The sequence below is a fragment of the Pteropus medius genome, unplaced genomic scaffold (assembly GCF_902729225.1).
Source record: "Pteropus medius unplaced genomic scaffold, Ma_sr-lr_union100, whole genome shotgun sequence".
Lineage (NCBI taxonomy): Eukaryota > Metazoa > Chordata > Mammalia > Chiroptera > Pteropodidae > Pteropus > Pteropus medius.
Genome location: NW_024352785.1, coordinates 17,604,449 through 17,622,011, shown reverse-complemented (window position 1 = coordinate 17,622,011; position 17,563 = coordinate 17,604,449). Strand labels below are relative to the sequence as shown.

Below are 17,563 nucleotides of genomic sequence, written 5' to 3'. Positions count from 1 at the left end.
CCAATGTAAGAGCACCTAAATAAATAAAGCAAATATTGACGGACATACAGGGAGTGTTCAACAATAATACAGTCACAGTGGGGACTTTTACACACATTGACATCAATGGATAGATCGTCTAGAGAGAAAATCAATACAGAAACAATGAGCTTAAATGACAGATTAGACCAAATAGACTTAATAGATATTTTTAAGATATTTCACCCCAAAGCAGCAGAATATACATTTATCTCAAGTGTACATGGAACATTTTTCAGACTATACCACATGATAGGCCACAAAATAAGCCTCAGTAAATTTAAGAAAATTGAAATCATATCAAGCATTTTCTCCAATCATAGCAGTATGAAACTAGAAATCAATTACAAGAAGAAAACTGAAAAACAAACATGTGGAGGCTGAATAACATGCTACTAAATAATGAATGGCCTAACAATGAAATCAAGGAATAAATCAAAGGGTACCTTAAGACAAATGAAAATAAAAATACAACAATCCCAAATCTATGGGACACAGCCAAAGCAGTTCTAAGAGGAAAATTTATAGCAATATTGGCCTACCTCAAGAAACCAAGTCTCAAATAAACAATCTAACTTTACACCTAATGAAACAACAAGAACAGCAGCAGCAGCAACAACAACAACAACAAGTAAAGTCCAAAGTAAGTAAGAGGAAGGAAATAAGATCAGAGTTGAAATAAATGAAATAGAGTCTGAAAGAAATAGAAAAGATCACTGAAACCAAGAGCTGATTCTTTGAAAATATAAGCAAAATTGATAAACCTTTAGCCAGACTCATTGTAAAAAAAATATAGGGCTCAAATAAAATCAGAAATGAAAGAGAAATGACAATAATACTACAGAAATATAAAGAATTATAAGGAAATACTACAAACAATTATATGTCAACAAATTGGACAACCTGAAAGAAATGGATCAATTCCTAGAAACATACAATCTTCCAAGGATGAATTGGGATGAAACAGAAAATCTGAACAGAACAATAACTACTAAGTTGATTTAGTGATCAAAAAACTCCCAACAAACCAAAGTCCTCAACCTGATGGCTGAACAAGTAAATTTTACCAGACATTTAAAAAAGAATGTCTATTCTTCTGAAACTATTCCAAAAGTGTGAAGAGGCGAGAAGGCACCCAAACTCATTTTGCAAGGCCAGCATTAACCTGATACCAAAGATAGACAATTACATTATAGAAAAAGAGAATTATAAACCAATATCCCTGATGAACATAGATATTCACAAACTGAATCCAGCAATACATTAAAAAGATATATATATTTCAAATATAACAAAATATTCACATATATATGTTTCAAATATAACAAAATATTCACAAACTGAATCCAGCAATACATTAAAAAGATCATACACCATGATCAAAGGATTTATTCCCGGATGCAAGCCTGGTTCAATATTTGCAAATCAGTTATTGTGATACATCACATAAAGAAAATGAAGGATAAAAATTATGCGATCATATCATTCAATGCAGAAAAAGCAAATATTTTAACAATAGTCGTGTCATGTCACCTCTCTCATTCCTGATATTGGTAATTAGTTATATCTCTCTCTTTTAAAAAATTTTTTCCTGATCAGTATGGTAAGAAGTTTATCAGTTGTGTCTTCTCAGTGAACCAACTTTTGGTTTCGTTGATTTTCTCTATTGCTTTTTATTTTCTGTTTCATTGATCTGATTGTTATTTTTTTTTCTTCTGCTTATTTTGAGATTCATTTCCTTTAAAAAAAAAAAAAGGTTGAATCTGAGGTCATTGGTGTGAAAATTTCTTTTTATTCTAGGTACTAAAGGCTGTAGGTACTAAAGGCTGTACGTTTACCCCAAAGTGCTGCTTTAGCACCATCCCACAAATTTAGATATTTTATGTTTTTAAATTTTCCATTTATGTTTATTCATTTCAAAATATTTTCTAATTTACTTTTCGATCTTCTTTGATTTATGAATTTTTATTATTATTGTTATTTTCAAATATTTGGGAACTTTTCAGAGATCTTTAAGTTACTGATTTTTAATTTAATTCTATTATAGTCAGAGAACATAAATTGTATGATTTAGGTCCTTGTAAATTTATTGAAACTTGCTTTCTGGTCCAGAATATCATCTGTCTTTGTTAATGTTATTATGTACTTGAATAGAATGTATATTTGGCTGCTTTGTATAGGGTGTTCTGTAAATGTAAATTAGGTCAAGGTGGTTGATTATTAGGTCAAGTTATTGAAAAATGAATATTTAAATCTCCAACTATAGATTTGTCTATTGCAAAGTTCATTTTTACTAGTGGAAAAAAAGGTTGAAAGGCTCAAGATCATGTTGATGGCATTAATAATGTATCCAAATAATAGCCATGATTATTTCTTTTTAAATCTACTTTGGCTTCTCTAAACATATATATCTTTAATTTTTATGCTTGTAGCTTCCCAGATGACATTTCAAAAGAATGTGTCAGTTCCTATTTTCATAATGAGGTAAATATGCATTTAATTTGAATTGGCTAAAAAATGTCCAACAGTCTATAAATTCATATCAGTTACACTTGGCAACCCAGTTGCCATACCATTTTTTTTTTTTATCTGGTCAAGGGGCAATTTGAAGTCTGGTTGATATGGCGATACTATTTCTGTTATGCAATCGACACGTCTAAAAACCGAATTCCAAGAATAAAGCTCTTTAAACTATCTCATAATCTTTTTACTGAACAATCACTAATACATTCTGTTTAGTAATAGTCATATAGAAGAAACCAATAGGGCCTTTTTGTCTCTTCTAGATAAAGATAATAGTGTTTATACCGTCATCTTTCTAACTATTGAGGTGAGCTATGGTGATGACAAAAAAGAAGATACCCTTTTTTAGTTAAAGTAATACAGTTTCATTTGTTAAAATATTTATACAAAAAAAAAACAGAGATGTAGATCTATAAATGAAGATGAGATATTATGCTTTTAACTGTTGAGGCTGCTAAAGACTTCTAAGGATTAATTGTAGATGTTCAGGTCAAAAGAGCAAAGATTTACCAAAGCACTTTTGGCAGAAGTAATGATATACAGAGATAGACTTGTACTTTCTAAATTATAATTACCATCAAGGAGATTACATTGTAGCTAAGAAACACATATTTTCAATAAATAAATTTAAAATAAAAGAATTTCTTATTACCTGTAAATTTATGAGTGACAATCTTCATCACAGCTACATATGATAACTAATAAAATGATAGATTATATAATAGTCTTTAGTTAAAAGAACTACTGTCTTTTTAGTCTGATATAATTAAATAAAATAAGTCACTATTCATGAGAATAAAACTCTAAAGTAAACATCTAACAACTCTAAAAGAAGAAAAGAGAAGGAAATAAATTTTTTCTCAGTTAATTTTATGGGATTAGAAGACTTCTGGCTAAAGTTTAGCATATTTTAGTATACCTGAAACATTTTGGATAAAGCTTCATATTATGACCATACAATGGAAAGACAGTAGAAACAAAAATGACCAAATGTTTCCATTCTCTACACATCAGTATTGGACTAGGATAGCCATATCACAGTGAGTTCTTCATTCATCTAGAAATGTAGGGTGTTGGACCAGTCAGAACAGCTACTATCAAAAAGTTAACAAATAACAAGTATTGGTGAGGATGCGGAGAATAGAGAACGCTTGTGCACTGTTGGTGGGATTGCAGATTGGTATAGCCACTATGGAAAACAGTTTGAAGTTTCCTCAAAAGATTAAGAATAGAACTTCTTATGACCCAGCAATTCCACTTCTGGGTATTTATCCAAAGAAAACCAAAACACTAATTTGAAAAAAGGACACTCAGTTGCTTCCATGTCTTGGCCACTGTGAATAATGCTACTATGAACGTCAGTGTGTAAATATCTTCTCAGATATGGGTTTTCAAGTCTTTGGGTAAATACCCAGTAGAGGAATTGCTGGTTGTATGATAGATCAATTCTTAGTCATGCCAACCATATTCTGTGATCATAATGCTTTGAAGCTGGAGATCAACTGTAAAAACAAAGGATTACTTTTAAAAATGGCATGCTAATCCACTTTCTATATTAACTCAAATTATAAAGGCTATATTTTAACTAAATTTGTTAGAAGTATCCTTAGACAAGATGCAATTTATAATGATTATCACATGCTTATAAAGTTAATCTTGAAGTAAAATGAACACATCTGTTTGGCTCTCAAAGCACCACTCTTCCTCTGCAGGGCTTTGAACAATTTGAGAAATGAAGCAGAGAAATGCCATGGGGCCAAAACATCACTTATATCAGTGGGAGAGGCCCAGTGGAGGATGTGGCTCAAAGTTAGCCATGTGGATTTATTAGCACTGCTCATCAGAGTTCGACTAGACTGAGTTAAGTGTCTTCACCACCCGCAAGGCACACCTGATGCCTGTTGCCAGAGGCCCCAAAGGGGCAGAAACTCAAACCTGCTCTGACAACCTATTCTCAAGAGGAGATGTTAAGTCAAGCTTGCTAATTTTTTTTTCCCCATTACACCAATCAGATGAGGCATTCTGTTTCTGAAAAGTGAGTGTGCTGAGAGAAAATCTTTCTTTGTAGAAATTAGGAGTGGACTCTATAAGGCTATTATTTTTAAAATTCTAAAAGGACTTAAGAGCAGATAAGTGGTATATATAAAAGAGCTGTTCAAAAGGAGACCAATAAGAATCACTTCTTTTTTTCTCTTGGTTGGTAACTTTATGGATTAAATGACCAGGACTCTTTGATAGTAAATGTAAGAAAAAAGCAATGAATTGAAGATAAAATTATACATTAAAAGAAACTTGAGTTATATAAACTGAAAAAAGAAATGGGAAAACTAAGCTAGTATTTTGGGTGCACAGTTGGGTGGTACAATTATTTTTTAAAAAGCAAGAAAACAATTAGAATTTCTTTTGCAAAGTGGTTTAACTTTTTTGCAAAGTTGTGACTGGATGTATACATGGAAGGTCTTCTGAGATGGCTGGAAAAGCTCTTTCCCTCACTTCCTACAATGTTGAGTCCTCGTCAGCTTTTAAGTTCAGCCTGTTACTCATCTAGGGAGATCCATCCTGACCATCCTATTTAAAATAGGTATTTGTTGTTAATTTCTATCTCAGCTCATTTTTTTATTTCATATCACCAATTATAGTTCTTTTTATATGTCTGTTTTGTTTTATTTTTATCATTCTCCTTCTCCAGAATGTATGTTCCCTACAGAGACTGTTATTGTATTACTAATGTCTGTCACAGAACTGGAGATATAGTTGGAACTTAGTAATTATCGATTCAGTGGGTGATTGATAGTCCAAAACCTGTGACTCCAAAATCCTTGCTTTTAACTATTATGTTGTACTGTTATATTCAGCCTCATCTATTGTCATTTCTCATCTCACTTCCTGGACTCATAATTCTAACATACATACCTTCTTGTTTTAATTGGTCTGTTTGCTTTTCTTTATATCCTCACATTATCTCCTTTCATCTGTCAAGCCCTAATTACTGCTCTAGATTTAGCTCAGTCATAACTTTTTTCTGGAAAACCTTCCTTAATTTTTCCTTCTTCCAGGCTAGATTAGGTAGTGCCTGTCTTTCTTGTTCTCAGAATATTCTGAGTGTAATGTTTGTCACTGCACTTGTCACAATTTTATGTGTCTACCTCCCTTACTATTCACTGAGTAAATGTTTACTGAAAGTACTTAAGAAGAACTATTGCTCAAGACCAACTGATTAATAGCAAGAATTATTTGAAATTACCTAACACTTGAAAACCTTTCAGAGATAGAAACAGGCTTCAGAGAAATGTTTAACTATAGATTAGACCCACAAATCAGGAGAACCATCCTTTCTCTGAGATAAAATGGATTCAGTTATTTGTGATCAAGTTCATTAGCTATTTTAATTTTATTAATATGACAGTTGCAGATTATAGTTTCTTCACATCAAAGAATATGAAAATAGACAAAATAACTAATCTTTACTTAATTTCTAATGATAACTGATAGCATTAGTTAGGGTACTTTTTGGCCGCAACAGAACTGCATTTCAAACTGGCTTAAAGTAGGATATTTATCTTAAATAAAAATAACCCAAGAATAAGGTGATCTACAAACTTTTCTGAAGACCATTTCATGAAGTAATCAGGTTCTTTCATCTCTCAGCTCTGCATCCTCTGCAAGTCATCTAGGTGTGTTAACTCCAGGTCTACAAGATATCCCTAGAAGTTCCCTGAATCACTAGATAAAATTTAGAAGAGGAAGAATGGCATTCTTCTGGGTCTTCTTTTTAAGAAGGAAGAGTCTTTTTTCCAAAAGCTCCTAATAGACTTCTTATATATCACTGGCCAGCACCAGGTGACTTGCCCATTTCTTAAAGCTACTCACTGACAAGAGGAATGGATACCAACATTTGTTCTACTCTGTTAGGGATGAAAAGGATTAGAGGAATCAAACACTATGGTCAGTATGTACCTAAAAACCACGTTTCATTGAAAGAATTAGGAAACAGTAAATAAAATAAATTAACATTCAGTTGCTGGCTATTTGCATATTATAAAATCCATAAAAGCCAAAGTTGAGAAGAGAGTTGTGACTGTTTTCTACATCACTGTGCTTCTTAGATTTCCCAGACATTAAACATACCTGCAGATAAAAGTCAGATTCAATATGGGAGAAGCACAGTGGCTGTATATTCAGCTCACTGGTCCTGAGTCATGGTACATTCCCAAAATATGATTAACTCACTTTCCCTGCCAATTAATTTTCATTTATTTTCTCTATTAACCTCAATTCTAGAACATTTCACCACTCCAATGACAGATAAATAAAATCTCTCTATGCCAGGTTTTTCATTTAAGACTGTGGGTGAAAAATGCATTATGAATAGTATTGATTTTTTTGACCTCAGTCAAGTAACATGAAAGCTTAACCTAGATTCATCTTCTCTTCACATTTGTCATAAATCTCTGACATGTCAATATTCTATATTTGAATGCTTTGTGCACATTAGCAATATTGTAAAATCATATTGTATTGTGATAAGGCATTAAATTTATTTCAGAGAGGGTCCATTTTAGTACTACATGCACTATGGATAATAAAGCAGTTATTGATTTTAATGACGGATTATTACAACATTAATAATTTAGTCAAAGCAAGACCATTTTTTTCATTTGAAATTGGAGTTTCTAATGAAAAAAAAAGGCAGCACCCCAGTTAGCTTTCCTAGTATTATAATGATGTTGTTCATCATAATTATGGGTGTCAGTATACACATATATAGGTCATATTGAGTTCAAAAACATAGAGATACAGTCTGTACTTTAGTCATGGCTATTTAAATCTTTAATTCTCATTAATAATAACAGGGGTGAAGATTGTAAATTATCTCTCTACATTCAGATAAAAATGGTTATATATTCCTTTTCACCCCTGGCAAGACCTACTCTCACAAATGATAACATTGATATCATAGTAAAAATAAAATCAAGTGTCTTGTCTCCTGAATTAGATTTATTTAAATGAAATGAAAATGTGGTTTAAGGCAGCTGCTCATCCCAAACTGAATTTATTTGAAACCTTAAGTAGCTGTGAAATTTTGGCCACAGACTGCATCTATGAATAGGCAAATCACTAAACGATCTTTGGAGTATTAAAGTATAATACAGGATAAACATCCTTATTTTTAGTTGTACTAAATTTCTTCACATTAAAAAAAAAGGTCTATTCTCAATGCTGAGCTGTTTGTCATTATTTTGCCAAATTAGACCAAACTCAAACATACCATGCCCCCTTTTTTTCCATTAACAATGTGATATACATATCTTAAGGAATCGTATGTCCTCTCTGCCAGAGAGAAACATTTTTACTCTCAGTAAAGTAGATTCCAGGTAAGAAAAAAGTCTTTAGGGCTTCTAGGCTAAGATGTCAGGGTAAAATTATCTTTGATTCAATTACCCTTCTTTCTAAAGCCAACCCAATGATAATAGATTGAAAAACAAAAAAGGTGAATCAACCTCTGAGGAAAGTAGAAACTACCTATAACCCCAAAGAATAAATGAAGAAAATGCTTTAGTAATTGGACTAGGATGATAGATAACACTGAGTAGATTTTCTACAAAAAGAGTTCCCAAAATTTGGGAGCACATTCTGCGAGGACAAGCCTATATAACCCCTAGCTTAGAACAACAATATTTAGATTTGAGAAATAGAAGCGGGAGACTCTCTAAAGTCTGGTAAACCAGATGGAGTGATAAGGAATTCGGGGCCAAGCAGAGCCATGCTACAGGTGTCAGAAGGAGGGAAAAATTGGTGATGGGCAGCCCAATGGGCACTGATCTTGACGAGCTTGAAGGATGAGTAATGGCCAAATCAGGACACACACACACACACACACACACACACACACACACACACACACTTACACACTTTTGCGTTAAAAGAAGCTTCCATGCAAGTCTTATATAGCTCTCTTTAAGCTGAAAGAAATTTATACATCGTGAACCAAATATTGATGAGAAGTTTTCTGAAGGCAGGAAACTCCAACTGCCTGCTACTCGTGTTGGCTTTTTTTTTCTTTTCCTGGGTTTAGTTCTGTTTATTTCCCTTTCAGGTACCAGACAAAGTAAAAAAGGTGGACGAATGTAGAGAGGACACAGCCAGCCAGGGTAGGGGCAGGGTGGACGTGGGGGAGGGACCCTGCTCACATCACATCCACAAAGAACTCACTGGGGTTTCCCATGGCCATGCGGAAGGACTGTCTGCTGGCAGTCAGTTCAGGGGGCACCGAGGCCAGGTCACCCAGGAGGGGCTCTTGGGGTCCCATGGCCGCAGGCGGTGGGGGCATATCAGCATGGGGGCGCGCTGTGGAGAGGGGGCACACCAGGGGGGCCGTAGCTCGGGTGTGTGTGGTGGCTGCGCAGGCTGCTGGCCAGCGAGTGGTGGCTATGGTGGCCATGCTCGTTGGCGGTGGGCCCTGAGCGCTCGCTGGGCGCCGGCGCCCGCTCCCGGGGCCCCTGAAGGCTGCTGCGGGTTGTGTGGTCCGGACTCGCTGCCACTGCCTCCCGATTTCGAGTCCCCAGCCTTTGGGTCCTTCTCTTTCCGCTGGTCGCTGCCACTACGGTTGGAGCCACTGCTCTGGCTGCCTTCACTGTGCTGACTGCTGGCGCTGCCCCCACCGTAGCTGTACCCCAGCTTGGGAAAGCCTGGATGTGAGTCGTAGGGGTGCGAGGGTGGTGGGTACTGGTAAGGGAAAGCCATGGGCTAAGGGGTGGCCCCTGGGTGCGGCAAAGGGGCCAGTGTGTCTTGTTGAAATAGTTCTGCCAGGAAGAACTGTCCTAATTAAAAAATGATTGGACACCAAGGAAAGATACTGCAAGAAAGAGGAAAAAAAATACGTTCTTCAAAAGGCAGAATAAGAACATGCTTATGACATTACACAGATAAATTCTCTAAACAGAATTCTTTATGAAATAAAAGAAATTAAGAAAATATACATTTTGAAACCCAAAACTGAACAAATAAATGATATAGAGGTTGAAATAAGAAATGAGACTTAAGATGAAGAACATTGAACTTTTCAGAAAAAAACAACATAGTAAAAACTTCAAATAATTGAAAGCAACTGATCAAAGCAGATAGCGATATACAGGCCAGACAGAAAAAGTTGAAAATCACATGATATCACTTATATGTGGGATATAAACCTAAAAGCAACCAATGAACAGGATAAACAGAGACTCATGGACATGGAGAATGGACTAGTGGTTACCAGAGGGGAGCGGGGAGGGAGGAGGGGTGAGGTAGATAGGGGGGAAAAAATTTAAATAATTTCTTCAATTAAAAAAATTATTTTTTAAAAAGTTTTTTCTAATTAATATACTTACACTTTTTCCTCCAAAGGGATTAATATAAAGTTATGCAAGTATTTGTTTATCATATCAAAAAAGTACATATTAGGTCATAAATAAAATCATAGCCAAATTATATGAATATAACTGAAATTTTTAATTAGTTAAAGGAGGAGAATGCCATATAGGAATTCTTGTCTGGGAAATAATGATTATTAAATCTTTATATGTCTTAATAAAGTGCATAGTAATTTAGTGATCAGCGGAAAATTCATAGACTCAAATTCTTACATTTTTAAATTAAAACAAAGACAATAAATTTAGTGCTTACCACAGAAAGGTCAAAACTAAAGGTAATGGTCAAGCACAGGAAGAAAATATTAGTTAAGTCAGAAATTATTAGAAAACAGAAAAAATGTAATTAGTAAATAATTCTGAAGTTATACTTTGTTTAAATGAGAACAGAACATAACCTATGATGCTGGAAAAATTAGAAGTATGCAACAGAGACCAATATTTTCTTTGTCCAATACCTGCATTTCCTTCTTTAGTAATAGAATCCCAAATATTTAGCTAGGCACTTAACTACCCACAAAGCTTTATTGTCCACCCTTCCTTAAAATTGGCTTTGGCTATGTATGTGGTTAACTTCTGGCTCATAAGATGTAAGCATAGGTATTATGTTGCAGATATTAGGATCTGTTCTTTAAAGCAGCTGGTGGGTGTTTGTTCTTCAGTTATTTTTTCTTCCATCCTGCTACCCGGTATACGGATCATAACTGGAGCTCCAGCTACTATGTTGGTCCAAGAGGACAAGAGCCAAGGAATGGTAGAATTATGTGCTGGAGTAAGCCTGGTCAATCAAAAAAGCCTGGTATCAACACATAAACTTAGACTACCCTCTTCTGAACTTAAGTAAGAAAATGGTAAAAATTTCCTCTTTTGGTTATATTTATAATCTTTTAATCTACAATGTTCTAGCTTACTTAAGCTAATGTTATTTGCATCCTTTTGCATGTACAATGAACTTGATTTTAACTGTTTCAGTAAGTGAAAGAATATTTTGCACAATTTTGTGCAAACAAAGTTGATGTAGAGGATTAGATGTATTCTTTTCTAGGAGCAGAAGATATAAAAAATCTCAAGCCTACCAATCACCACATTAAAGTCGTCAGAGTTACCATTTCATATGGGATTTGTGATAGTTTAAATTATTATGCCCAATGATTCTCTCTCTCTTTTTCTACTTCCGTTGACATATGGTTGGCAGTGTGCCTTGTTTTGGTCCACGTAGTGAGAGTAGAAATGAAATATATGATTTTTGAGTAAATGCTAAAGAGGGATAGCATAATTTTGCTTTTCTTCTTTTCTTGTGCTATGAACTGGATCCAGGGATGTAGAAGACAACATAGACAGTGGCAGAGAATATCAGCTGACTCATAGCCAACGTGAATTCTGAGCAAGAAATAAAACTGTGTTTTTATAAGCCACTAATATTTTCAGGTTGTTTGTTACTGCAACACAGTCTAGTGCGATGGTTCTCCAAATGTGGTCCTAAGACCAGTAGCATCAGCATCATTTGTAAGAATGCATATACTTGAGTGCTACTCTCGACTTCCTGGAAAAGAAACTCTAATGTTTAGCAAGCCCTGCAGATAATTCTGTTGCATGCCAAAATTTGAGACTTGCTAATCTAGTGGAAGCTAATTCATGTGGTTTCCAGGCGAATTCTATAAAACTTTTAATGTGCAGATAACCCCAAAGCTATTAAATTGTTCTAAATCATTGAGAGAAATCAAACTTTATTAATAAAATAAAGCTTTTTTAAAAAAAATGGAACACAATAACATCATTATTAAAAAGAAAACTAAGAAAATTCTATACTAAGGTCATCTCAGGTAGGGGTATAAATGTAAAATAAGTAATATATAAACAAATGTAATTCCTTAGTGCATAAATATACCTTGGCAAAATGGAGAGTATTCCAGGGGGAAAGATGGCTGAATATTCCAGATTATATTAATAGGAAGAAGAGAAACATATGATTCCATAGACAGAAAAAATTAAATAAAAAATTAAAATTCCTCGATAAACATTAAAACAAGAATAGCTAGACACTTCAAAAATAAGATAAAAAATGTTTATGAAAACTAGTATTGTCTATTTTTCAAGAGAAACATTTTGCCCTTCAAATTAGCGAGGAAAAGCTGTTTATTTTAAATATGTTTTTTAAATATTTTGGTTGGAAATATAAAATCTTAAAAAATAACTGATTTCTTACCTTCCTCAGTAGATTAAAATAAATCCACATATACTGTTAAACATTCAAACAAAAATCAACTATAAAAGTAATCATAGGGCATAATTTTTCGAATCAGAATGCAGTCACAAAACTTAGAAGTCATAGAGGAAAAGTTGGTAAATTTGACTACATAACAAATTAAAAACTTGCACAAAATATTTAAAAAATCAATAGATAAATGACAAATTGGAATAAAAATTTTGTATTACAGATGACATGCTAATTTCATCAATATAAAAATAAGAATGAGTAAGTCATTTACAAATTGGCAGAGGTCATGAAAAAGCAATTGACAGAAAAGAACATACATTCCTTTTAGACATATAAAAAACTATCCACTTTTACTCATAGTTAAATCAGAATTTTCAATAAGGCAATGTTTTTTTCACTTGTCAAATTTGCAAAAATTGAAATGTTTGATGCTGGTTTTCCCTCATGTTGAAGATTTAAACTCTCCCCATGTGCTAAATAGAGTCCTCTCTGGCTACTATCTGCCTCTGGGAAACACTTTCTTTCCACCCTTCTGTGTCCTCCTTTGCACTAGTCAGGCTGGCCTTCTGGTTCTACCTTGAACACATCCAGCAAGGAATCTCCAGACTTTTTCTAGTTTTATCTCTACCAGATGGCCCTTTCTCAATCTTTGTGTCTCCTCCTTTTATTCAGCCTCTGCTCCAAAGTCACCTTCTCAGAGAGGTCTTCCTTGACCATCCTCTTAGGATCCCCCACCCCATCACTCTATCCTCTTGTCCTGCTGAAGTCTTAATGCACTTTTTACTACCTGAAAATATTTTATCAATTTAATAGTTGACTGACTTTTTCATACAATATGAAGAATGTGTACATGCTAGAGTATCAGGGACATGGTCTCTATCGTTCTTCTTAAGAGCTCCACAACCTAACAAGGACCTAACACAGAGCAGGTGCTCTATATCCCTGAATGTACATGTAACAGCTGCGCAGGATTGGAGAGGGCGGTGCAAACTGGCCTTCTCATTCACTGTGGGAAGGAGTAGCGGTGCAACTAATTAGATAGAAAATTGTTAATATTTACCAAAAATCCCCTCATCAGAGGGGAAATTTTCAACTTTCATAAAAATAGTATCCATAAACTTTGATTCTTCAATTCCACATCTAGGGTTGAACTTATTTCTACATGTGGATTTGACATAGTTATATGGATTTATTACACTATCGTTTATAAGAACAATGCATTGAGAACAACTTAAATGCTTGTCGGTAGAAAGCTGGCTAAATAGTGGTAAATTCCCAGAGGGGATATTATGCAGCTGTTAAAAAATGGTGTGTTTATGTGTACATGCATGCATTGTGTGCTACTCTAGAACAATCTCCTAGATATATTGTTCAGTAAAAAAAATAAAAACAGTGTAAACAGCTGTATATTATTTTTAACTTGGAAAAAATACACATACTTAAGCTAATATGCACATAATATATATTTGTAAACATAAAAAACAACTGGTGAGACAAGTAGTGAGAGGGACAGAGTATCTAGGGGATAAGTGTAGGAAAGAGAATGACCTCTTACTGCCTCTTACTATAAACACTTTCATACTATACTTTTTTTTTTTTTTTTTTACTATATTAGTTACCGGAGAGTGGAGTTCCTCTCCCGGCACATTGTCCAGGTTTTTAATGTCTCAAACAAAGAATTGAGCAAGACACTGAAATACAGCAGAAAAGAAAAGCTTTATTAGAAGGGAAAGTACACTTCAGACATGGAAGTGGGCCTAAGCAAGAGAAGCGTGGCTCAAAAGGCCTGGTTACAAAGCCTTTGGGGTTTTTATCCCTATTTGCTGTGGGTGCTACTTTTCTTAGAGGGGTGGGCTTTCTTGATTGACAGCTAAGATCGACAGGACTCAGTAATTCATCATTTGCTTTCTGCGCATGTTCGTTCCTAGAATTTAGTCTGGTATAATGATATTGATGAACTTCTGGGCATATGTGTCATATTATAATGATAGTATAATAAGGCTCAGGTGAGTTGAAGATCGTTGGGTCTTCATTGCACAGGTGCGAGTGACTGGCTTAAACTAGTACCTAATTCTCTGCTCACTTGTTTCTTTCTGTGAGTTACTTTTAGCCTAAAAATGCCTTCTGGCTTGCTTAATTGTTGGCAGATTAGGGCGGAGCCCTTCAAGGATAGGATGACCTCAGTGTCTTTGCAGGCAGCCCCGAAACTCCCTAACTTTTCCTGCCTAACTCTTTTCTAAGAGCCATGAACGCCCTTGTTATTAGTTCGGATGTTGAGGGACTGGAGATCTCTTCTGTATCTGCTTCCTGCTGAGAATGGCCGTAGTCCCTGCCTACAGGGGTTTCATGGAGCTCTTTCCCTTCCTGCCTCAGTCAGGGTGGGGTCTCGGGTTTCCTGCTGAAGTGCCGCCTCAGTCCCTACGCAAAAAAAGATACGAACTTGTTATTTAAATTATATATCTATCAATTTCTATTACTGATTTGCCTATTAAGTGAGTAAAGGGAAACAGGCTTGGTTAATATATTTCTTAAAGAGTAAAAAAGACTTTTGGCCTAAAGTCTCCTCTCCTCTCAGACTCTGAGGGCCCCGTCTGGCCTAACACCATTTCTGTTAACAATGGGCAGATGACCCTATCAGTAGCCAGAGTTTCTGAGTCACCAGTTTTGGGACAATTATCAGGATTTGAAGGAGAGGGCCTTTTTCCTAAAGAAAGGAGAGAAGAAAACTTTACTAGGTTTACTAAAAATATTAACTCTGCAAGAGATGTCCCATATCATTTCCTGCTAAAAGATTAAGAATTTTACAAGTGATGTCCTGTATCATGTTGTTATAACTTATTTAATAAAGTTAAAAAATTAGTTTAATAAAATAAATCAGTTTGCCTTATTTCACACATATGTTAACGGATTATTATTTCTTTATGTTTTTTTTTATTTTTTATTGTATGCACAAATACAGTTTTGGCTTCTTTAATTGTATTTTCCTTATGATTAAGGTAGAGCAGCATTTCATCTATATGATTCATCCTAAATTGTAATATTTACCCTAAATTGTAATTTTTCCCAAAGAAGCAATGCTGAAAGAAATTCATCTACCTTGACACAATATAATGCATTTCTCTTTCTATAAATAAAAGCATGTAGAAACAATGTAAAATGGCTTTACACTTATCACATTGATGATAATGGAAACGGATGGTTTTTAAACCATGAAACTGTCTTTGTACTACTTTGAAATAACCAATTAACTTACCCTCATTTTGGCTTAAGTGATTTGATAAAACATGGAATCACTCCATCAATCCTTAGTCATGAACCCTTGCTCTCTAAAGGTTAATGCTCTGTCCTACTTCATTGAATCGAATGGTTTCATCTGTTTATATATTAAAGCAAAATATATATTTTAACTAGCATTTTATTTAGTTCTCATTATATAAAATGCAATGAGAATGAGGATGTTATGAAAATAGAATGGTATAATAAATAGTTTCATTATAGGGTTATTCTGCCCTTTCTCCCTAAAATGATAAGAAGTATTCTATAAAAGGAAATTGTAAATGTAAAATACAGCATTCTGTTTCCATCACTTTATTCCTAATGTTCAACAAGATTTAATAAGCAATATTTTAGAACTCTCAGCCCAAGCTTTGTAAGTCACAGACCACCACAGGGAAGAGACAGCGTGAGCATTAATGACTTTTTTTTTTTTTTTGGCTGTTGCAATGGAGCCCTTAGTGGCTATAGAAGCTGTTCTTTATTTTTTAATGTTATTACAATACAAACCAGAATTTTCCCGTTTAGCACGTTTAGCAGAATTGGTGTTTCAGTGAGTAGAGGTAATAGTCTTAGAAATTTTTTGCACATGAATTCTAAAGCCTGTCCTGCTTATCCTCTGCTGTTCACACGGTGATTGGACAAGTGCCCAAGGGCATAGGTGCCAAGCAGGGGATGCTTCACCACGACAGTTTGCACAACACAGACACTGTCATCTCATTAGCAGGCATAAGTATTTTTGCCACATGCTGATTCGTACAGTTGCACCTGCTCTCACAATGTCATCCTAAGAATTTGAGTTGGACTTATTTTGTATTCCTCTAGGCTGCTGGCCATTTAATTTCATGACATCATCAGACAACAAAATTGTCTCAAGATGTCACCTCGTTAAGGCTCCTGCTTCTAGGCCTACCAATAGTTAATCATTGAAGATAAATGGATTTGTTACCTTTAAGAAAAGTGGGAAAGTGATTCCACAATTTGTAGCCAGCTTCAGTGGTTAATCAGTCTTATAATCGCAGTGGAGTGGGATGACTAATAAAGGAAACTATCTTTCTCATCTCTTTTTATTATTTTTTTTGTTAGAAGGCAGAAGGTCTGCCTTTTAGGAGTTGCTAGTCTTGTTTATCTCCACAGACAAGACTAGCAACTCTTAGAGACAACCACAGACAGCATTGGAGGATTGCCTGGTACTAGGAAGAATAATTGAATGGCTCCTTCACTTGTATAAAAATAAAGCATATTCAAACAATATTGAAGGTGACAGGGCATTCTCAGTCTTCCCCTTCACTTTACTAAAACTCACTAGGCATTTATTTCCTGCCCAGTGCTGTTCTGAGCGCCATGGATAATCACCCATATCATGTTCATAAGTAAAATAGAAATTAAAAACGTTTTATGTGAAGAGATTAGACATAGAGAGCATACACAAATTGAAATCACTTGAAATTGTTGTTATTGTCTTTTTTCCCTTCTTAAAAAAAAAAATATGTATTTATAAGGGTGTGAGAGAAGAGTAGGGGAATCACAAAGGATAGTGCAGTAGCCTGGTGTTAAAATAACTGAGGAGTAACTGTCACCAAAGAGATACTCAGGAGTAGAACTTGCCTTGGGAATGAAACTTTGGAAGAGACAGCCCACGAAGGCAACTCCTGCTGTAAGGAGGTAGAAGGGAACAAATATCTTGGCTCTACTCTCTTTCTACACACTGCAGTCCTGTCCTGGCTTCCTACCGGCTGAACCCAATGCCAAGTCAGAGCACACATCTTGCATAGCGGTCAGTTTTCCATGGGAAAAGAGAGTTGAGAGAAAGGTAGAGAGTGGAACTAGAGGGGCAAACAGAAAGGTTAAGACAGTTGCCCAGAGTCACATAGCTAGTAAAAGGAAGAGATAGAATTTGAATCCAGTAGTTAGGCTGTTGAAGCCCATGTTCTGATTTTGTCACCAGTTGCTTAGAACCAAAAGTGGCCCTTCTCTTACAGACAGCATGGTACCCTGGCTCCAACATAATAAGCTCTTGATGTCTATGTGAGACCCTGACATTCATGCTGTTGGCCAGAACTCCACCTATAATCAGGTCTTCCTATAACATAAATGCTCTGGGAACTCTAGATTGTAGAAT

General features: G+C 35.1%; 1 long non-coding RNA gene across 1 annotated transcript in view; it reads left to right on the top strand.

The window, feature by feature from the left end:
• Positions 1–17,563, top strand: part of LOC120590899 (uncharacterized) — a 561,246-nt gene that overhangs the window by 236,773 nt on the left and 306,910 nt on the right. The window lies entirely within an intron of this gene.